Consider the following 22,923-nt stretch of genomic DNA (forward strand, 5'->3'; position numbering starts at 1 on the left):
GGACTAATAACTTTGAATTAATAGGGTACTCTGACTCAGATTATGTTGGATGCAAGTTAGACCGCAAAAGCACAAGTGGCAGATGTCAATTATTAGGTCCATCACTTGTCAGTTGGTTTAGTAGAAAGCAACATTGTGTTGACCTTTCTACAACTGAGTCAGAATATATAGCAATAGGAGAGTGTGTTGCACAATTATTATGGATGATGCACACCCTAAAAGACTTCAACTTGAACCTCACAAATGTCAAAGTCTTAATTGACAACATTAGCTCAATCAACCTAACAAAAAATCCAGTGTATCATTCCAGAACTAAACATATTGAAATTAGACATCACTTCATCAAGGATCATATTACTAAAGGGGATATTGAACTTAAATACATTGAGTCCAAATCCAATTTAGCTGACATATTCACAAAACCACTCCCTGAAAGTGAATTTAGCAATCTGCATAGATAATTAGGAATGTGTTTAATAGACTAGGATTTTTAAAAGTCAAAATTGCTTTCAAATTGACTGTTTTAAATTCTAGGTTAAATTTGTTTTCATTTGTTTTAAAACCTTCCAACTTTTAGAATTTCAAAACAACTTTAGCCTTAGACTAGAAAAAACCCCTTAGAAATCATGTTCCCCCAGGACTAGTATTTGAGCATCTCACCAACACCCTAAGATTACCTTGCTTGTGATTGACAAACTTAGAAAGGGGTGAGATGTATAGGCCAATTGTCTGGACTTAAGATGCTTATGTCAGTACATCGATATAAGTCTGGGCGTTAAATACAAAATCTACATTAATCAAGTTAAGTTATTCAGCTTAGTCAACCACTAACTGATCACAATGAACTTAACTTGACTAACCAAGTGAAAGCTACCATCTTCTTGTAACGCCCGCCCTCCCTGCTAACTCTAAGGGACGGGGCTACGATACTCCATGTACAAATTTTTCTTTTTAAAACAGCGGAAGACTTAAAATAATTTTCTTAGTTTAATAAAAACTTTTCTTTTGTTTTTCTTTTCATCAAATCTGAACTACACTATCATGGCATCAATAACATGATATCAAAATTAGTAGAAACATAACATCAAGTCACACATACGGTACTACAATTCATGATACCAAAGCATAGTTCTTTAAAAGTTTTTAAAGCAAGTTCTTATTTGGTTGCCTAGCCACTGCCACACACATCTCCTTGCTTCTCCTGCTGCTCCTTTAGCTCATCTAGCTTTTTCCTTTATCTGTGGTACAAGGAAAGTAAGCTATGAGCACTCATGGCTCAGTAAGTTCCTTTCCTACTCACTAAAACAAAAAATCATCACATGATCAAAGAATGTCTCAACATAACATGATCTCAACTAGTCATGGCATAACATATCATACTCTTTAAGCATATCATGCAACATAACAAAATCATAACTAGTCATGGCATATCATCTCTTAAAGCATAGCATGAAACATAACATAATCATATCTAATCAGGGCATATCATAGTATCATCATAAGGTGGCATGACATATCAAGCTCTTAAAGCATAGCATGAAACATAACATAATCGTATCTAATCATGGCATATCATAAATCATAGCATCATCACAACATGATCATAAGGTATATGCAATATGATTTTGAAAACATGTATCCGAAAAATATGTGTATGTCTCATGATCTTAAAAACCATTTCTTCTTACATATATACTTGAACATAAAATCAACATAATCAGGGCCCCGGCATGTACCACACATAGATAAATCACGTAGATATGCGCGCTCCTAAGTATATCCAAGGTAGCAAGTCTTGAATCATACTAGGAACTAGGTCCGGATCACACAGCCATAGACCTAGGGGCGTACTAAGGAGCCCATCCCTTTGTTTTTACTAGCCTGGATCACACAGCCAAAGGCCTAGGGGCTGATTAGGAGCCCACCCTTGGTACAAGCCTTACAAAGTAAAGTAGCATGTATAAAAATGCATCATTTAGTCACATAGCATATCATAGAAGTATGCATCACTTAGGCATACGTTATGTCATAAAAGTATGCATCACTTAGGCATACATCATATCATAAATAGTATGCATCACTTAGGCATACGTCATGTCATAAAAAGTATGCATCACTTATGCATACATCATGTCATAAAGAGTATGCATCACTTAGGCATACATCATGCCATAAAAGCATGCATATTTTCACCACATAGCATATCATGAGAGCATGCATATTTTAGGCTCATAGCATATCATCAAAGCATGCATATTTCCATCCACATAGCATATCATGAAAGCATGCATATTTTAAGCACATAGCATATCATCCAAGCATGCATATTTCTAAGCACATATCATATCATGGAAAGTATAAATCACAAGCATACATGTTTAAGCATAAGGGTGTATCATGTGATTATACTATCATAAGAAACATGGTAACATAGTTAGCTTGGGTTCTAAGCTTCCTAATCCCTTGGGTTCTTATCATGGCCGAATCCCCCCTTAGATCTCAATTTAGGTAAAAACAACCTCCAACCTGTTATAAATAGCCTAAAAGCATAGGAAGTCATACAAGTTTCATAGCATGTATAAAGACAAGCATAATAAACATACATGTGAATTGTGTCTTAGGCTTCCTAGGTTTCTTTCCTTTTTCTTTTATTTTTCCTCATGGCCGAAACCTACCAATCTCCAAACTAGGTTTTAAGTGGCCTAAAGCATGGAAAACCTAAGTAAGTTTCATGGCAAAAATTACTAAGAACATCATATACAAATTTGGTTCATAAACAAGCTAGGACCCTTGTGATCTTACATGTCATATATCATGTAACTAAATTCTCTATACTCTAATTAAGCATGAGAGCATTAAACAACTTTCATATCTTAATATCACAGAGGTCTTGAGCATGTTAAAATTTTGTTTAAGATTTTCTAAGCTATCCATCTTATCATGGACGAAAATCTTAATGAAGAGTTCATGAATTTCTAGCAATATTCAACATGTAATTCTTTAAGAGAACTCTATATTCTATCATATAAACATGGTTACTTAAATTTAAAGGTCTTCCTAACCCTAAGCTCTTTTCTTGGCCGAAACATATGAGTGGATTTCTTTTGGTTCCAAGTAACTTTTAAGCAAGAAAAACCAACAAAAGACCCTTAGTAATTCATGGAGGGAATCTTGTACTAGTTTGGTTAAACAATGATTTCCCTAACCTCTTTAAAATATTTTTGGCCGAAATTCTAGGGTTAGGTACTCCTCTGACCAAGCATCATATAGGTATAAAAACATGAAGGAAAACCTTCCTACATAGCATAGAAAAATATCATGAAATGAGGACTTGTTTAAACCTTCCTAGATTTGAAAACTCTTCTTTGGCCGAATTTTTCTTAAATTCTATTCTAGGTTTTCTAATCCTCATAAAATCCAAAAAACACATAAAACGCCTTGTACCACAGGTGAGGGGAAGCTTACTTCCTTTTCGCTTGTGGATCTAAGGTGTGGTGATGGAAGAAGTAGCCTCTTCTTCTAGTTCCCTTCCCTTGATTCCTTGCTAAGTCCTCCTTGTATCTTAGGCTTTCTTAGGAGAAAACCTTGGCTTGGGCCGAAGATGGAGGAGAGGGGACTGAGGTTCTCGGTGAGGGAGAGGGGAGAATGAGAGAAAATAAAATCTTCTCTTTACATATTCTCTTTTATGTTAAGGGGGAAGAGGTAGCAAACTTGGTTTTTGCTTTCCTTCTCCCTTAGCCCTTTTTTTCATTTTTTTCTTTTTATTCTATTTATTTATTTGTTCTCATCATTCATGATGAAACAAGGGGGAATGAATCCCCTTAATTCCCTCCTTTAAGTCACGGCAAAAAGAGAGAGGAAAAGGGAGAGAAAAGAAGGAAGGCAAGTTGCCTTTCTCTTGTTCTTTTCTTGTTTTCTTTTGGCTAGCTTTTACTCTCATCCTTATCATGAGTTTCCCTCCTTTGCTATCAATATATTATTCCTATCCCAACTGGTTATTACCCATTAATCTTATCATTTACATCATGAGAGGTTCAAGGTTCAATCCTTGACCATTCCCTATTTTTATTTCTTTTTATTTCTTTTTGGTTCAACATTCTACTAATATTTTTCTAAGGCAAATTCATCATTCTCATATTCATCTTAAAAGCTTAGTGGGTGTTACAGTACCCCGTACCTCATAAAAAGTTCATCCTCGAACTTTAAAATAGCTACATCAGGTGGCACTGAACTTCCGGCTGAGTGCATCAGCCATCTTGTTCGCCTTTCCTGGGTGATAAAAAATCTCACAGTCATAATCTTTAACTAGCTTGAGCCATCGGCGTTGCCTCATATTCAGGTCTTTTTATGTGAAGAAATATTTCAGACTCTGATGGTCGGTATAAATCTTACACTGAGCTTCATATAAATAATGTCTCCATATTTTGAGAGCGAAGACCACGGCTGCTAGTTCTAAGTCATGAATGGGATAATTCTTCTCATGCTCTTTAAGTTGTCTAGAAGCGTAGGCAATGACTTTGTCATCTTGCATGAGTACAGCTCCAAGTCCTGTGATGGAAGCATCGCTGTACATATCGAAGCCTCTGTTGGTTTCCGGGAGAGTAAGAATCGGAGCACTGGTCAGTCTCCTTTTTAATTCCGCGAAACTCTTCTCGCAAGCTTCTGTCCATTCATACTTTGTATTTTTCTTGGTGAGGGCGGTCATAGGGGTTGCAATTTTGGAGAAATTCTCTACGAATTTCCTGTAATAGCCTGCTAGCCCGAGAAAACTCCTGATTTCGCTGGCATTCCTTGGTCTGTTCCAGTTATTTACAGCTTCGATTTTGCTTGGATCCACCATAACTCCATCTTTGGAGATGACATGACCTAGAAATATTACCCGGTCAAGCCAAAACTCGCATTTGGAGAATTTTGCATATAGTTGTTTCTCTTGCAGGATCTGTAGTACAGTATTCAGGTGTTCAGCATGTTCTTCTGGGGTTCTCTAGTAGATAAGTATATCGTCAATAAAGATGATTACAAATTTATCAAGATATGCCGTAAATACCCGATTCATCAGGTCCATAAATACTGCAGGAGCGTTGGTTACTCCGAAAGGCATAACTATGAACTCATAGTGTCCATATCGGGTTCGAAATGCTGTTTTTGGTATATCATCTGGTTTCACCTTCACTTGATGATAACCGGATCGTAGGTCTATCTTTGAGAAAACGGTCGCACCCTTTAGTTGGTCGAACAGGTCATCGATCCGTGGGAGTGGGTACCGGTTCTTGATTGTCACATTATTCAGCGCTCGGTAGTCTATACACATTCGCATAGACTCATCCTTCTTCTTTACGAACAGCACTGGAGCTCCCCATGGAGAGTGACTAGGACGAATAAGTCCCTTGTCGAGTAATTCGGATAACTGTTCTTGAAGCTCCTTTAATTCAGCCGGAGCCATACGATAAGGTGCTTTTGAGATCGGCTGAGTACCAGGAATCAATTCGATCCCGAATTCTATCTCTCTGTCAGGGGCCAATCCTGGTAGTTCATCAGGAAATACTTTTGGATAGTTGCATACTACCCTAACATCTTCTAGCTTCGGGTCTTTGACTTGATTGGTATTAACCACGTGCGCTAGAAATCCCATACATCCTTTATCTAACATCCTTTGTGCTTTAATAGATGACAATAACTTCTCCGTTCCCTTCGGTTCCCCGTAAAACTCAAACTCTGGTTCAGTTTCGAGTCGGAAAATCACTTTCCTTTTGCGGCACTCGATTGAAGTGTCGTACTTGCTCAGGAAATCCATGCCCAGTATTATGTCATAATCCTGCATATCAAGTACTATCAGATTGCAGTAGAGTTCTCTGTTTGCGATCCGAATGAGTACTACTCGCAGCATATGGTCCGATGGCATAATCTCCCCGGATGGTAAGGTTGTTAAGAATGTGTCCTCTAGAGTTTGGAGTGGTATATCTAGCTTCTTCATAAAAGGTATTGAGACGAACGAGTGTGTTGCCCCGGTATCAAATAATACTACAGCATACTGATTGTAAATAAGTAGCTGACCTGTGACAACAGTAGAGGCATTCGCCACGTCTTCCTTGGTAAGAGAGTAGACTCTGGCGTTCGTCATAGTGGGAGGGTCTTCCAATCTTCCTTGGCTGATTGAAGTCCCTTCTATGGCAGCTTGCATCTGGTGAAGCTGTGCGGGGGCACTCCTGTTCTGAAAGTTCTGCGGAGGTGGTGCCTGAGGCTGAGTAGGGCAATTTCTTGCCAAATGACCTTCCTTTCCGCAGTTGTAGCACTTTCTGGTGCTTAGGAGACATACTCCAGAATGCATCTTTCCACATGTGGCACACTGAGGGTACTTGGTTTGCTTATTGGTCGGACCACCTTTTGTGTTGTTCCACTGTTTCCTCTTTCCACTTGAGTTTCCCTTCCAGCCGGTTCTGGTATTGTGCAATTTTTGTCCTCCGGTCAGTGCTTGATTCTTGTCCCCGTTCATTGCTTTCTGGTAGTGCACTGCTGACTAGCTCCTCTGCAGTCTGCGGTCTATTAACTCCGTCGGCTACGTTCAGAGCTATCTCGGGTCAGAGCATCTTTAACATTAACCGGACCCTTTCTTTTTCAGTAAGGATCAGTTCTGGGCACAGACGTGCTAGGCGGTTGAATTTCTTGACGGCTTCGTTAACTGACAGATCACCTTGGCGGAACTCAGTGAACTCATCATAGTGCTTGTTGGTCACTTGCATATGGAAGAATTCTTCTAAGAACTCTGTCTCAAAATCTGTCCACTGCATCTGGTTTATTTGTCTTTTCGCGTTTACTCGGTCCCACCACATCTGGGCATCTCCGGTAAGGCAGAACGACGCGCATTTGATCTTTTCTTGTTCAGGCCAGTCCAGTAGTTCCATTATGCTCTCTACGGTCTTGAGCCAGGCTTGTGCATCCCATGGTTCGCAGTTTCCCGAGAATGCTTCCGGTTTAAGCCTTTGCCACTGAATCAAATAGGCCTCTTGTCGGAATATCGGAGTAGGGGTTGCCGGGGGCACTGGTGCGGCTGTAGGTATAACCGGTAGTGTATTCTGATTGGCCGGTGGGGTAACTGGGTTGCCTTGCTGACCCATTAAGGTAGTGATCAGCTGCTGTTGCTCTGCGATCTGATGCTGGAGGTCTGCGACTACCTGTGTCAGGTCTGGTGGAGTCACTGTCCCCTCGGTTCGGGCATTGCGTGTCCTAACCATGTTTATCTAAATAATAACAAATAGACTAGTGTAAGTGGTTATCGTTTTTAGCCAATCTAACGTACTGTTTTGTTTCTATCTATTTGTTCTGATATTATTCCTAACCTACTGATATGTAATCCTAATCTAAATTATAACTAAAAGCATGGAATAAAGCATCAAACATAAGCAAGCAAAACATGAAACTAAAGCATAAGCAACATAAGGAAAAATAAAGAATAGAGTGACAAACAACATAACATAAGGAAATAAAGCATAAGCAATATAGCAAAGAAAATAAAGCATAGGCAATATAACAAGGAAGAAAATAAAATAAAGCATAAGTCATATAACATGAAACTAAGCATAAGCATATAACAAGAAAATTAAGCATAAACATTTTACTTGGAGCGGCAGGTCGGAGGCTTGATGTGTGTGTAGTGAGCTGGCAATAACTTGGCTCTGATACCAACCTGTAACGCCCGCCCTCCCTGCTAACTCTAAGGGACGGGGCTACGATACTCCATGTACAAATTTTTCTTTTTAAAACAGCGGAAGACTTAAAATAATTTTCTTAGTTTAATAAAAACTTTTCTTTTGTTTTTCTTTTCATCAAATCTGAACTACACTATCATGGCATCAATAACATGATATCAAAATTAGTAGAAACATAACATCAAGTCACACATACGGTACTACAATTCATGATACCAAAGCATAGTTCTTTAAAAGTTTTTAAAGCAGGTTCTTATTTGGTTGCCTAGCCACTGCCACACACATCTCCTTGCCTCTCCTGCTGCTCCTTTAGCTCATCCAGCTTTTTCCTTTATCTGTGGTACAAGGAAAGTAAGTTATGAGCACTCATGGCTCAGTAAGTTCCTTTCCTACTCACTAAAACAAAAAATCATCACATGATCAAAGAATGTCTCAACATAACATGATCTCAACTAGTCATGACATAACATATCATACTCTTTAAGCATATCATGCAACATAACAAAATCATAACTAGTCATGGCATATCATCTCTTAAAGCATAGCATGAAACATAACATAATCATATCTAATCATGACATATCATAGTATCATCATAAGGTGGCATGGCATATCAAGCTCTTAAAGCATAGCATGAAACATAACATAATCGTATCTAATCATGGCATATCATAAATCATAGCATCATCACAACATGATCATAAGGTATATGCAATATGATTTTGAAAACATGTATCCGAAAAACATGTGTATGTCTCATGATCTTTAAAACCATTTCTTCTTACATATATACTTGAACATAATATCAACATAATCAGGGCCCCGGCTTGTACCGCACATAGATAAATCACGTAGATATGCGCGCTCCTAAGTATATCCAAGGTAGGAAGTCTTGAATCATACTAGGAACTAGGTCCGGATCACACAGCCATAGACCTAGGGGCGTACTAAGGAGCCCATCCCTTTGTTTTTACTAGCCTGGATCACACAGCCAAAGGCCTAGGGGCTGATTAGGAGCCCACCCTTGGTACAAGCCTTACAAAATAAAGTAGCATGTATAAAAATGCATCATTTAGTCACATAGCATATCATAGAAGTATGCATCACTTAGGCATACATCATATCATAAATAGTATGCATCACTTAGGCATACGTCATGTCATAAAAAGCATGCATCACTTAGGCATACATCATGTCATAAAAAGTATGCATTACTTAGGCATACATCATGTCATAAAAAGTATGCATCACTTAGGCATACATTATGTCATAAAAGCATGCATATTTTCACCACATAGCATATCATGAGAGCATGCATATTTTAGGCTCATAGTATATCATCAAAGCATGCATATTTCTATCCACATAGCATATCATGAAAGCATGCATATTTTAAGCACATAGCATATCATCCAAGCATGCATATTTCTAAGCACATATCATATCATGGAAAGTATAAAACACAAGCATACATGTTTAAGCATAAGGGTGTATCATGTGATTATACTATCATAAGAAACATGGTAATATAGTTAGCTTGGGTTCTAAGCTTCCTAATCCCTTGGGTTCTTATCATGGCCGAACCCCCCCTTAGATCTCAATTTAGGTAAAAACAACCTCCAAGCATGTGGAACCTAAATTATCATCACATCAATTTCATAGGAAGTATTATAAGCATGATTAACTTGGTTTCTAAGTTCTCCAAGTCCCTAAACTTCATGTGGCTGAACCCTATCAGGTGTGAAACAAGGTCCCAAATGTCATGTAAGCATGAAAACCTTAAACCATATTTATAGCATTTTTTTCAAGTAACATAGTAAGCATATTTGAGCTAGTTCCTAAGTTCTTCAAGCCCTTAACATATGTCATGGCCGAAATTTAACAAGTATTCATTAGGGCTAAAAGCAAGCATACAAGCATGTGAACTTGAACTAACATCATGTATAAATTCATAATAAGGCATCATACAATGGGTATGGCCGAAACTTACCCTAGCCTCATTTTAGGTCATTAAACAACATATAGCATGAGAACTTTGGCTTTCTACTTATCATATTTCATGTAGAGTGACATGAGCATATTTAATTTTTGTTCTAGGGTTTCTAGGGCATCTATCCCTTCATGGCCGAAACATACAATGGTCCATTTAGGTCATGGAAAAATTATACAAGCATGTGACTCAATCAACATATTATCATATTTCCATAAGAAGCATTTTTAACACAATTGGTTTCAATTCTAAGGCCTCTAGGTCATTTAAACCCTACTTGGTCGAGACTCATCAGTGTTTAAACTTGCTTTAAATAGCCTAAAAGCATAGGAAGTCATACAAGTTTCATAGCATGTATAAAGACAAGCATAATAAACATACATGTGAATTGTGTCTTAGGCTTCCTAGGTTTCTTTCCTTTTTCTTTTATTTTTCCTCATGGCCGAAACCTACCAATCTCTAAACTAGGTTTTAAGTGGCCTAAAGCATGGAAAACCTAAGTAAGTTTCATGGCAAAAATTACTAAGAACATCATATACAAATTTGGTTCATAAACAAGCTAGGACTCTTGTGATCTTACATGTCATATATCATGTAACTAAATTCTCTATACCCTAATTAAGCATGAGAGCATTAAACAACTTTCATATCTTAATATCACAGAGGTCTTGAGCATGTTAAAATTTTGTTTAAGCTTTTCTAAGCTATCCATCTTATCATGGCCGAAAATCTTAATGAAGAGTTCATGAATTTCTAGCAATATTCAACATGCAATTCTTTAAGAGAACTCTATATTCTATCATATAAACATGGTTACTTAAATTTAAAGGTCTTCCTAACCCTAAGCTCTTTTCTTGGCCGAAACATATGAGTGGATTTCTTTTGGTTCCAAGTAACTTTTAAGCAAGAAAAACCAACAAAAGACCCTTAGTAATTCATGGAGGGAATCTTGTACTAGTTTGGTTAAACAATGATTTCCCTAACCTCTTTAAAATATTTTTGGCCGAAATTCTAGGGTTAGGTACTCCTCTGACCAAGCATCATATAGGTATAAAAACATGAAGGAAAACCTTCCTACATAGCATAGAAAAATATCATGAAATGAGGACTTGTTTAAACCTTCCTAGATTTGAAAACTCTTCTTTGGCCGAATTTTTCTTAAATTCTATTCTAGGTTTTCTAATCCTCATAAAATCCGAAAAGCACATAAAACGCCTTGTACCACAGGTGAGGGGAAGCTTACTTCCTTTTCTCTTGTGGATCTAAGGTGTGGTGATGGAAGAAGTAGCCTCTTCTTCTAGTTCCCTTCCCTTGATTCCTTGCTAAGTCCTCCTTGTATCTTAGGCTTTCTTAGGAGAAAACCTTGGCTTGGGCCGAAGATGGAGGAGAGGGGACTGAGGTTCTCGGTGAGGGAGAGGGGAGAATGAGAGAAATGAGAGAAAATAAAATCTTCTCTTTACATATTCTCTTTTATGTTAAGGGGGAAGAGGTAGCAAACTTGGTTTTTGCTTTCCTTCTCCCTTAGCCCTTTTTTCATTTTTTTAATTTTTATTTTATTTATTTATTTGTTCTCATCATTCATGATGAAACAAGGGGGAATGAATCCCCTTAATGTTCCTCTTTAAGTCACGGCAAAAAGAGAGAGGAAAAGGGAGAGAAAAGAAGGAAGGCAAGTTGTCTTTCTCTTGTTCTTTTCTTGTTTTCTTTTGGCTAGCTTTTACTCTCATCCTTATCATGAGTTTCCCTCCTTTGCTATCAATATATTATTCCTATCCCAACTGGTTATTACCCATTAATCTTATCATTTACATCATGAGAGGTTCAAGGTTCAATCCTTGACCATTCCCTATTTTTATTTCTTTTTGGTTCAACATTCTACTAATATTTTTCTAAGGCAAATTCATCATTCTCATATTCATCTTAAAAGCTTAGTGGGTGTTACAGTACCGCTTACCTCATAAAAAGTTCATCCTCGAACTTTGAAATAGCTACATCAGGTGGCACTGAACTTCCGGCTGAGTGCATCAGCCACCTTGTTCGCCTTTCCTGGGTGATAAAGAATCTCACAGTCGTAATCTTTAACTAGCTCGAGCCATCGGCGTTGCCTCATATTCAGGTCTTTTTATGTGAAGAAATATTTCAGACTCTGATGGTCGATATAAATCTTACACTGAGCTCCATATAAATAATGTCTCCATATTTTGAGAGCGAAGACCATGGCTGCTAGTTCTAAGTCATGAATGGGATAATTCTTCTCATGCTCTTTAAGTTGTCTAGAAGCGTAGGCAATGACTTTTTCATCTTCCATGAGTACAGCTCCAAGTCCTGTGATGGAAGCATCGCTGTACATATCGAAGCCTCTGTTGGTTTCCGGGAGAGTAAGAATCGGAGCATTGGTCAGTCTCCTTTTTAATTCTGCGAAACTCTTCTCGCAAGCTTCTGTCCATTCATACTTTGTATTTTTTCTTGGTGAGGGCGGTCATAGGGGTTGCAATTTTGGAGAAATTCTCTACGAATTTCCTGTAATAACCTGCTAGCCTGAGAAAACTCCTGACTTCGCTGGCATTCCTTGGTCTGTTCTAGTTATTTACAGCTTCGATTTTGCTTGGATCCACCATAACTCCATCTTTGGAGATGACATGACCTAGAAATATTACCCGGTCAAGCCAAAACTCGCATTTGGAGAATTTTGCATATAGTTGTTTCTCTTGCAGGATCTATAGTACAGTATTCAGGTGTTCAGCATGTTCTTCTGGGGTTCTCGAGTAGATAAGTATATCGTCAATAAAGACGATTACAAATTTATCAAGATATGCCGTAAATACCCGATTCATCAGGTCCATAAATACTGCAGGAGCGTTGGTTACTCCGAAAGGCATAACTATGAACTCATAGTGTCCATATCGGGTTCGAAATGCTGTTTTTGGTATATCATCTGGTTTCACCTTCACTTGATGATAACCGGATCGTAGGTCTATCTTTGAGAAAACGGTCGCACCCTTTAGTTGGTCGAACAGGTCATCGATCCGTGGGAGTGGGTACCGGTTCTTGATTGTCACATTATTCAGCGCTCGGTAGTCTATACACATTCGCATAGACCCATCCTTCTTCTTTACGAACAGCACTGGAGCTCCCCATGGAGAGTGACTAGGACGAATAAGTCCCTTGTCGAGTAATTCGGATAACCGTTCCTGAAGCTCCTTTAATTCAGCCGGAGCCATACGATAAGGTGCTTTTGAGATCGGCTGAGTACCAGGAATCAATTCGATCCCGAATTCTATCTCTCTGTCAGGGGCCAATCCTGGTAGTTCATCAGGAAATACTTTTGGATAGTTGCATACTACCCTGACATCTTCTAGCTTCGGGTCTTTGACTTTATTGGTATTAACCATGTGCGCTAGAAACCCCATACATCCTTTATCTAACATCCTTTGTGCTTTAATAGATGACAATAACTTCTCCGTTCCCTTCGGTTCCCCGTAAAACTCAAACTCTGGTTCAGTTTCGGGTCGGAAAATCACTTTCCTTTTGCGGCACTCGATTGAAGTGTCGTACTTGCTCAGGAAATCCATGCCCAGTATTATGTCATAATCCTGCATATCAAGTACTATCAGATTGCAGTAGAGTTCTCTGTTTGCGATCCGAATGAGTACTGCTCGCAGCATATGGTCCGATGGCATAATCTCCCCGGATGGTAAGGTTGTTAAGAATGTGTCCTCTAGAGTTTGGAGTGGTATATCTAGCTTCTTCATAAAAGGTATTGAGACGAACGAGTGTGTTGCCCCGGTATCAAATAATACTACAGCATACTGATTGTAAATAAGTAGCTGACCTGTGACAACAGTAGAGGCATTCGCCACGTCTTCCTTGGTAAGAGAGTAGACTCTGGCGTTCGTCATAGTGGGAGGGTCTTCCAATCTTCCTTGGCTGATTGAAGTCCCTTCTATGGCAGCTTGCATCTGGTGAAGCTGTGCGAGGGCACTCCTGTTCTGAAAGTTCTGCGGAGGTGGTGCCTGAGGCTGAGTCGGGCAATTTCTTGCCAAATGACCTTCCTTTCCGCAGTTGTAGCACTTTCTGGTGCTTAGGAGACATACTCCAGAAAGCATCTTTCCACATGTGGCACACTGAGGGTACTTGGTTTGCTTATTGGCCGGACCACCTTTTGTGTTGTTCCACTGTTTCCTCTTTCCACTTGAGTTTCCCTTCCAGCCGGTTCTGGTATTGTGCGATTTTTGTCCTCCGGTCAGTGCTTGATTCTTGTCCCTGTTCATTGCTTTCTGGTAGTGCTCGGTAATCAGGGCACTGCTGACTAGCTCCTCTGCAGTCTGCAGTCTATTAACTCCGCCGGCTACGTTCAGAGCTATCTCGGGTCGGAGCATCTTTAACATTAACCGGACCCTTTCTTTTTCAGTACAGATCAGTTCTGGGCACAGACGTGCTAGGCGGTTGAATTTCTTGATGGCTTCGTTAACTGACAGATCACCTTGGCGGAACTCAGTGAACTCATCATTGTGCTTGTTGGTCACTTGCATATGGAAGAATTCTTCTAAGAACTCTGCCTCAAAATCTGTCCACTGCATTCTGTTTATTTTGTTAGAGTGTATACTAAAAGCCTAGCTTTTGGTATAAACATTTATCTAGAAATAAGAATCACATTGGTCAAATATCTACATTTATGATAAATGTAGTTGTTCAATTAATTTATATTGTAGATAACATGGTGTGTGGTGTCACACACAGAGGATCATGTTATCAGTACCTTATAAATTATAAACAGTAGCTCACGACCATAATGGAAAGGAACAAACCATTGGAAGGTCGTAGTGTAATTAGGTATTAGTTTATCTTAACTATATAATTACACTAGTACACTTAGAGTGTATTGAGTAGGACCATTAGAGGTCATTTCTTTTATACTGACTTTATAAAGAAACAAAGACCTCAGTTATTATGGAAGTGTGTGCTCTTAATCCTAATATAATAACAAGCACATATATTTGATATTTATTTCTTTAATTTATCAATGGGTGAGATTTAGTTCGATGAATCAATAAGCCCGATAAGTTGGGAAATGATATCACTTATAGTGTGTGTTGTTGACTATAGAAGGGAACTGTGTCCTAGTGATCTAGGTTGAGAATGTCCCCAAGAGGAGCTCATAAGGATTGTCATGTTAAACCCTGCAGGTGGACTTAGTCCGACATGACGATGAAGTTGAGTGGTACTACTCTTGGAGCTAGATATTAATTAAGTGAGTTGTCAGTAACTTACTTAATTAGTGGACATTTGTTATCCTAAACACAGGGAGACTAACACACTCATAATAAGAAGGAGCCCAAAATGTAATTTGGGATTAGTGCGGTAGTTCAATAATAGTTCTTTAGTGGAATGAATTATTATTGATGAAATTTAGTTGTGTGTTCGGGGCGAACACGGGATGCTTAATTTCATCGGGAGACCAAAACCAATTCCTCCTCTCGGTCCCTATCGTAGCCTCTAGTATATAGAGATTTATACCCACCGCATACCCACCTTCTTACCCATCCAATGGGGCCGGCCAAGCTAGCTTGGAACCCAAGCTAGGGCCGGCCAAGACCAAGTGGATGAGCCATGTAGGTGGCCGGCCAAAGCTTGGGTCCCAAGCTTAGGTGGCCGACCACTAGAATATTTAAAAGGATTTTATTAAAATTATTTCTTATGTGGATATCATGAAGAGAGTTTAAAATTAAAATTTCCTTTTATAGCTTTCTACAAAGATTAAGAGAAGAGATTAATCTCTTTCCTTATTTGTAGTTTAAAAGGATGGTTTTAATTTTGGTAAAACTTTCCTTATTTGTAAATCATCTACATGTTTAAAAGAGAGTTTAAAATTTGAAATCTTTCCTTATTTGTTGATTAAAGGAGGATTTTAAATTTTAAGAAAACTTTCCTTTTTAACCATGTTCATGATTTAAAAGAAAGTTTAAAAATTAATAATTCTCTTTTATTAGTTTCTACAAAAGATTGAGAAAAGATTTGATATCTTTCCTTATTTGTAGATTAAAAGAGATTTTAATTTTTAGAGATAACTTTCTTTTTATCCCCATGTTTAAAAGAAAGATTTTAATTTATTAAATTTCCTTTTTAAACCAATCATGAAGGGATTAAATTATTGGAGAAATTTTATAAATTTCTGGAGACAAAATAGGAAGTTTTAATTAATTAAAACTCTCCTTGTTTGTAGTTTTGGTGTGGCCGGCCAAATAGAATTGAGAAAGATTGTTTTTAATTAAATAATTTTTCCTTTTCAATGGAAAAATAATTAAGGAAATTTTTATTAAATTTTCCTTATTCGCCAGGATCAAGGATTATAAAAGAGGGGGTAGAGGAGACTTCAAAGCTAACGACTCTATTCTATTTTTCTTTCTCTTTTCCTTGGTGTTGTGGCCGGCCAACCTCTCTTCCTCTCTTCCTCTTGGTGGTGGCCAAACCTTCTCTATTGGCTTGGAGCTCTTGTGGTGGCCGGATACTACTTGGAGAAGAAGAAGAAGAAGGAGACAAAGCTTGTATCCCTTGGAGCTTGGTTGGTGGAAAAAGATCTTCATCTTTTGGAAGATTTGTGCTTGGCCGAAACTTGAAGAAAGGAGACGAAGGTGCTTTGGTGGATTCTCATCTCGGAAGATCGTTGCCCACACAACGTCCGAGGTTAGAAGAGGAATACGGTAGAAGATCAAGAGGTCTTTCTAAAAGGTATAACTAGTATTTTTTCTTTCCGCATCATACTAGTTATTTTTTGAAATAATACCAAATACAAGAGGTTTACGATTCTAGTATTTCGAATATGTTTTTTGAAGTTGTGTTCTTTTGTTTTATTTTTCCTTGTGATTTGATTGTTCTTTTCGGTTAACCTAAAGTTATTTTAGGAAATTAAATATTAGATTTCTATAAAAGGTTTTGTCTAGTCGGTGGTGGTTGCTCCCATATCCAAGAAGGTCATGTGCCTCGCCACGTCAGTACTGGGAACCAATTATGGAAATTAATATTTAATGAAATTAATAACTTAAGGTGATTTGGGTCGAACGTGTTAAGTTCCGCAGGAGATCCAAGTCAAAACCTAAAAGAACAAATAGATTAAGTTTTGGATCAAACGTGTTAGGTTCCGCAGGCGATCCAAAATTTAATTTAAAAGAACACATGGTAGCTAGGAAAAGGTTCAGACCTTTGTACAAAATTTTTGTACAGTGGAACCTCTAGGCTTTCCGAGTAGCAACCAACATATTTGTCTTTTCGCCTTTACTCGGTCCCACCACATCCGGGCATCTCCGGTAAGGCAGAACGACGCGCATTTGACCTTTTCTTGTTCAGGCCAGTCCAGTAGTTCCATTATGCTCTCTACGGTCTTGAGCCAGGCTTGTGCATCCCATGGTTCGCAGTTTCCCGAGAATGCTTCCGGCTTAAGCCTTTGCCACTGAATCAGATAGGCCTCTTGTCGGACCATCGGAGTAGGGGCTGCCGGGGGCACTGGTGCGGCTGTAGGTATAACCGGTAGTGTATTCTGATTGGCCGGTGGGTTAACTGGGTTGCCTTGCTGACCCATTAAGGTAGTGATCAGCTGCTGTTGCTCTGCAATCTGATGCTGGAGGTCTGCGACTACCTGTGTCAGGTCTGGTGGAGTCACTGTCCCCTCGGTTCGGGCATTGCGTGTCCTAACCATGTTTATCTAAATAATAACAAATAGACTAGTGTAAGTGGTTATCATTTTTAGCCAATCTAACGTACTGTTTTATTTCTATCTATTTGTTCTGATATTATTCCTAACCTACTGATATGTAATCCTAATCTAAATTATAACTAAAAGCATGGAATAAAGCATCAAACATAAGCAAGCAAAACATGAAACTAAAGCATAAGCAACATAAGGAAAAATAAAGAATAGAGTGACAAACAACATAACATAAGGAAATAAAGCATAAGCAATATAGCAAAGAAAATAAAGCATAGGCAATATAACAAGGAAGAAAATAAAATAAAGCATAAGTCATATAACATGAAACTAAGCATAAGCATATAACAAAAAAATTAAGCATAAACATTCTTACTTGGAGCGGCAGGTCGGAGGCTTGATGTGTGTGTAGTGAGCTGGCAATAACTTGGCTCTGATACCAACCTGTAACGCCCGCCCTCCCTGCTAACTCTAAGGGACGGGGCTACGATACTCCATGTACAAATTTTTCTTTTTAAAACAGCGGAAGACTTAAAATAATTTTCTTAGTTTAATAAAAACTTTTCTTTTGTTTTTCTTTTCATCAAATCTGAACTACACTATCATGGCATCAATAACATGATATCAAAATTAGTAGAAACATAACATCAAGTCACACATACGGTACTACAATTCATGATACCAAAGCATAGTTCTTTAAAAGTTTTTAAAGCAGGTTCTTATTTGGTTGCCTAGCCACTGCCACACACATCTCCTTGCCTCTCCTGCTGCTCCTTTAGCTCATCCAGCTTTTTCCTTTATCTGTGGTACAAGGAAAGTAAGCTATGAGCACTCATGGCTCAGTAAGTTCCTTTCCTACTCACTAAAACCAAAAATCATCACATGATCAAAGAATGTCTCAACATAACATGATCTCAACTAGTCATGGCATAACATATCATACTCTTTAAGCATATCATGCAACATAACAAAATCATAACTAGTCATGGCATATCATCTCTTAAAGCATAGCATGAAACATAACATAATCATATCTAATCATGGCATATCATAGTATCATCATAAGGTGGCATGGCATATCAAGCTCTTAAAGCATAGCATGAAACATAACATAATCGTATCTAATCATGGCATATCATAAATCATAGCATCATCACAACATGATCATAAGGTATATGCAATATGATTTTGAAAACATGTATCCAAAAAACATGTGTATGTCTCATGATCTTAAAAACCATTTCTTCTTACATATATACTTGAACATAATATCAACATAATCAGGGCCCCGGCTTGTACCACACATAGATAAATCACGTAGATATGTACGCTCCTAAGTATATCCAAGGTAGGAAGTCTTGAATCATACTAGGAACTAGATCCGGATCACACAGCCATAGACCTAGGGGCGTACTAAGGAGCCCATCCCTTTGTTTTTACTAGCCTGGATCACACAGCCAAAGGCCTAGGGGCTTATTAGGAGCCCACCCTTGGTACAAGCCTTACAAAGTAAAGTAGCATGTATAAAAATGCATCATTTAGTCACATAGCATATCATAGAAGTATGCATCACTTAGGCATACGTTATGTCATAAAAGTATGCATCACTTAGGCATACATCATATCATAAATAGTATGCATCACTTAGGCATACATCATGTCATAAAAAGTATGCATCACTTAGGCATACATCATGTCATAAAAAGTATGCATCACTTAGACATACATCATGTCATAAAAGCATGCATATTTTCACCACATAGCATATCATGAGAGCATGCATATTTTAGGCTCATAGCATATCATCAAAGCATGCATATTTCCATCCACATAGCATATCATGAAAGCATGCATATTTTAAGCACATAGCATATCATCCAAGCATGCATATTTCTAAGCACATATCATATCATGGAAAGTATAAATCACAAGCATACATGTTTAAGCATAAGGGTGTATCATGTGATTATACTATCATAAGAAACATGGTAATATAGTTAGCTTGGGTTCTAAGCTTCCTAATCCCTTGGGTTCTTATCGTGGCCGAACCCCCCCTTAGATCTCAATTTTGGTAAAAACAACCTCCAAGCATGTGGAACCTAAATTATCATCACATCAATTTCATAGGAAGTATTATAAGCATGATTAACTTGGTTTCTAAGTTCTCCAAGTCCCTAAACTTCATGTGGCTGAACCCTATCAGGTGTGAAACAAGGTCCCAAATGTCATGTAAGCATGGAAACCTTAAACCATATTTATAGTATTTTTTTCAAGTAACATAGTAAGCATATTTGAGCTAGTTCCTAAGTTCTTCAAGCCCTTAACATATGCCATGGCCGAAATTTAACAAGTATTCATTAGGGCTAAAAGCAAGCATACAAGCATGTGAACTTGAACTAACATCATGTATAAATTCATAATAAGGCATCATACAATGGGTATGGCCGAAACTTACCCTAGCCTCATTTTAGGTCATTAAACAACATATAGCATGAGAACTTTGGCTTTCTACTTATCGTATTTCATGTAGAGTGACATGAGCATATTTAATTTTTGTTCTAGGGTTTCTAGGGCATCTATCCCTTCATGGCCGAAACATACAATGGTCCATTTAGGTCATGGAAAAATTATACAAGCATGTGACTCAATCAGCATATTATCATATTTCCATAAGAAGCATTTTTAACACAATTGGTTTCAATTCTAAGGCCTCTAGGTCATTTAAACCCTACTTGGCTGAGACTCATCAGTGTTTAAACTTGCTTCAAATAGCCTAAAATCATAGGAAGTCATACAAGTTTCATAGCATGTATAAAGACAAGCATAATAAACATGCATGTGAATTGTGTCTTAGGCTTCCTAGGTTTCTTTCCTTTTTCTTTTATTTTTTCCTCATGACCGAAACCTACCAATCTCTAAACTAGGTTTTAAGTGGCCTAAAGCATGGAAAACCTAAGTAAGTTTCATGGCAAAAATTACTAAGAACATCATATACAAATTTGGTTCATAAACAAGCTAGGACCCTTGTGATCTTACATGTCATATATCATGTAACTAAATTCTCTATACCCTAATTAAGCATGAGAGCATTAAACAACTTTCATATCTTAATATCACAGAGGTCTTGAGCATGTTAAAATTTTGTTTAAGCTTTTCTAAGCTATCCATCTTATCATGGCCGAAAATCTTAATGAAGAGTTCATGAATTTCTAGTAATATTCAACATGCAATTCTTTAAGAGAACTCTATATTCTATCATATAAACATGGTTACTTAAATTTAAAGGTCTTCCTAACCCTAAGCTCTTTTCTTGGCCGAAACATATGAGTGGATTTCTTTTGGTTCCAAGTAACTTTTAAGCAAGAAAACCCAACAAAAGACCCTTAGTAATTCATGGAGGGAATCTTGTACTAGTTTGGTTAAACAATGATTTCCCTAACCTCTTTAAAATATTTTTGGCTGAAATTCTAGGGTTAGGTACTCCTCTGACCAAGCATCATATAGGTATAAAAACATGAAGGAAAACCTTCCTACATAGCATAGAAAAATATCATGAAATGAGGACTTGTTTAAACCTTCCTAGATTTGAAAACTCTTCTTTGGCCAAATTTTTCTTAAATTCTATTCTAGGTTTTCTAATCCTCATAAAATCCGAAAAGCACATAAAACGCCTTGTACCACAGGTGAGGGGAAGCTTACTTCCTTTTCGCTTGTGGATCTAAGGTGTGGTGATGGAAGAAGTAGCCTCTTCTTCTAGTTCCCTTCCCTTGATTCCTTGCTAAGTCCTCCTTGTATCTTAGGCTTTCTTAGGAGAAAACCTTGGCTTGGGCCGAAGATGGAGGAGAGGGGACTGAGGTTCTCGGTGAGGGAGAGGGGAGAATGAGAGAAATGAGAGAAAATAAAATCTTCTCTTTACATATTCTCTTTTATGTTAAGGGGGAAGAGGTAGCAAACTTGGTTTTTGCTTTCCTTCTCCCTTAGCCCTTTTTTCATTTTTATTTTTATTTTTATTTTATTTATTTATTTGTTCTCATCATTCATGATGAAACAAGGGGGAATGAATCCCCTTAATGTTCCTCTTTAAGTCACGGCAAAAAGAGAGAGGAAAAGGGAGAGAAAAGAAGGAAGGCAAGTTGTCTTTCTCTTGTTCTTTTCTTGTTTTCTTTTGGCTAGCTTTTACTCTCATCCTTATCATGAGTTTCCCTCCTTTGCTATCAATATATTATTCCTATCCCAACTGGTTATTACCCATTAATCTTATCATTTACATCATGAGAGGTTCAAGGTTCAATCCTTGACCATTCCCTATTTTTATTTCTTTTTATTTCTTTTTGGTTCAACATTCTACTAATATTTTTCTAAGGCAAATTCATCATTCTCATATTTATCTTAAAAGCCTAGTGGGTGTTACACTTCTGATAGTCAGTAAGTAACTAATTGGTTAGACAACTATTTTAGATGTCAGGTTTAGGGGGAGGATTAATTAGTCTCATATTTATGTTTGATTTTTTTTTAAAATACTTTCTTAAAAATATTTTAAATATATTTAACAAATCTGACTTATCTTTGTAAACACTAATAAACTTGGTTTTGAAAATCTTACTTTTGCAAAATAATCTTTATAAAACTTATGTTTAAAACGGTGTTTTAACTTTACAAGCTTATTTTGAAAAATTTCAATAATTGGACCTAGCTTTAAAGTTTGATTTGAAAATTAAACTTCACTTCATTTTGAAAATCTGGATTTTGCAAACTTAGACTTGAAAAATAAATTTTAATTAGCCTTGAAAAGTAGATTTACAAACTTAATGTTAAAATTTTGAAAACTCATGTTTGTAAAGAATTCCAAGTTGAAACTTATTTTGAAATTTCAATTTCTTGAAACTTGGATACTTATGTTTTAAAATTAGACTTATACTTGAAAATTAGCATTTAAAACTCAAAATATACTAAGTTATGTTGCTAAATTCATTATTTTTCAAAACTTAGTTATGTTACAAAAATTAAATTACTATGTGGTGAAATTTAAAACTCCCCCTAGTTAACTTGACATCATTTCCCTCTTTTTTTTTCTGTATGTTTAAATTATATCCTTGTTTGATGAATGCCAAAGGGGGAGGGATAGGTAGTCAAGTTAGAAAAATAAAATTAAATTAAAAACTGACTTAAACTTCATGCTAGAACAGAACAAAATGTTTAACCTGTTTACTCGCATATTTTTACTAACTTAACCAGGTTGTCATTCCATCAAAAAGGGGGAGATTGTTGGTGTGGTTAGCACTAATGGTCTAACTCGGGTTTTGATGAATGACAAATCGGATTAAGTTAGGTTTGTTGTGATCTAACACTCTGACCGAGTGTGCAGACGAAGTCCAGACAGGTCGACGGGCTGACCGGATGTCTGGCAAGAAGTCCAGCTAGGTCGACGGGTTGACCGGATGGCTGGCGAGAAGTCCAAGCGGGTCGATGGGCTGACCATACGCTTGGCAAGAAGTCCAGATGGGTCGAAGGGATGACCGGACGTC

The sequence above is a fragment of the Zingiber officinale genome, chromosome 2B, assembly GCF_018446385.1.
Source record: "Zingiber officinale cultivar Zhangliang chromosome 2B, Zo_v1.1, whole genome shotgun sequence".
Classification (NCBI taxonomy): Eukaryota; Viridiplantae; Streptophyta; class Magnoliopsida; order Zingiberales; family Zingiberaceae; genus Zingiber; species Zingiber officinale.